Raw genomic sequence first — 2,422 nt, 5'->3', positions numbered from 1 at the left:
ATTAGTATATACGGAGAATAAGGAGAATATTAAGGATATGCACATATGTATGACATATGTATTATTTATTTTAATGAAAATAAATATTATTTTTAAAATAATTAAAACATTTAAAAATTTCTATTCTATTATAATTCTATAATTTCAAATTATATTGTATTTTATTATTTTTTTAAAATATATCTATAATAAATATATAATAAATATAATAATTTTAATTCATTGATCTAATTTAAGAATAAAAATACAATTTTTATAATTCGATTTAAAAAGATAGACGTAGATTTATTTGTAAAATTTCATTTTATTCTGTTTCAAAATTCATTTATGGAAATTTTATGATTCTCATTTATTTTATACTCAAATTATGTTTAAGCAGAATTTTTTACTTTAACACTCTAATGATAATTGTAGATGTTATAGAGAAATTGCAGTATATTAAAATTATACATTAAACATAAAATATGAAATAAATTATCGATCTTAAAATTAAAACTTTTAAAACGCATTTTAAAATTATTTTTTAGATATATTAATTATAGAACATATTTTTTAAAAAAATTAATTTTTTTGAAAGTAATTATAATATCTAATATTATAATTATAATTATAATATATAATACGATTAGTTAGTAGTTAAGTTTTTAAATATTTACTTTTTCAAAATTCACATATTTTTATGTCTTTATATTATTGAAATTTTATATTAAAAATTATATTTGGTATACATAACAATATACAATAATAACAACATAATAACAATAACAATATAATAATATACAACATAATAAAAAAATATTATTGAATATTGGAAATATTATTAAAGTACGTATCAACACATTTCATTTTTAAATAGTTGGTTCTTTTAAATACAACTTTATATTATTTGATATTCATAATATAATTTAATAGACTGCAAAGCATTATATAATTAATTTTCAATTGTCTTTCTAGAATTCTGAACATATTAACATTGAAAGAATATTCATATTTTAATTATAATACTTTTAAATTTTATATATATAATCTATATTATAAAGGACTTAAATATATTCAACATATTCAACTTATTCATTCGTTAAAAAAATATATTGTTATAATATTTCATAAAAGATTATAATAAAATCTATAATTTTTAGACTAATTTTATTAAGTTTCTTTACATAGAACATTTCTAAATTTAAACAATTAACACAATTTAATTAAATTTGAAACAATAAGAAATAAAAAAATATTATAATATATATATTAATAAAATTCAGCTAGATTCATAAGTTTATTAGAAGTTTATTAGAAGTACCAAAGTTCCACAAAGCGTTGAACTAAAACTCCATAATAGATATTATTAACACATATTTTAATATGTATATATATAATTTTAATAATAGAGCATTCATATTCAAAGCATTGAACAAATATAATCGAATAAATTTTAAAAATGAAATGCTGTCGAAGTATGATTTTGTTGTAACAATAAAACAGAATTTATTTATAATGAGGATAAAGTTGAAATTATTGTCGCGCTGCATGTTTGTGTTTGAAATGAATCACTGTATAGTTAGAATCACTGTACTGGTCGACAGCTTTTTAACTGATAACTGACGGTTCATTGTCAATATACATTTCTACCTTCGTATATTTCAACAGAAATCATTACATCGCATTATAATGGAAGATAATTATAACTGTTACTGGTCCTTTGAACATATTGATCAGTTTGCAAATCAAATCTCAAAACTACAATGATTTTCATATATAATATTTTCATATAAAGAGGATATTCTTTGTGAGAGAATATTCTATAGTGAAATTTCAATTATAATGATATAAAGTCTTATTATTATTTCCTATTATATTTATTATGTGCTATATTAATGTGCAATATATTTTTGTTTTGCATTTATTATTTTATGGATTTATAATTGAAAATCTGAAAATTATAATGATTGGATATATAGATATATAAGTCATATACAAATTATTCTTTAAAAAATCTAGATTTTGAAGAAGTTGATAATTAAGAAAATAATAATTTATTATTTCTATTATTATTTTACATTCTTTAGTTTTAATATTGTAATTGTTTTTAAATTATAATTAATATATTAGAATAACTTATATTATATAAAATAAAATATAGTAAAATTATACATAACTTCATTTTTTATTTGTTAAAATTATATTGTGATTCTTAGTTTTCCGATTAACAATAAAATTATGTATATTTTTTTCTTACAAAAAATTCAATGTGTTCGAAAATGTGGTTAAAAGAAAATTTAATCAATTACAAACTAGGAATTAAAAAAGCAATTGAAAAAAAGAATCCAAAAATTAATTTCAATTTCTGATTTATAATATTTTTTCAGAAGAATTTGATTAATTCATTCATATTTTCTGATTTTGCAAAAATGAAAGGTAGAAA

This window comes from Apis dorsata, unplaced genomic scaffold (assembly GCF_000469605.1).
Source record: "Apis dorsata unplaced genomic scaffold, Apis dorsata 1.3 scaffold_1008, whole genome shotgun sequence".
NCBI lineage: Eukaryota > Metazoa > Arthropoda > Insecta > Hymenoptera > Apidae > Apis > Apis dorsata.
The sequence above is the reverse complement of the archived record's forward strand: the minus strand, read 5'-3'. Positions refer to the sequence as shown.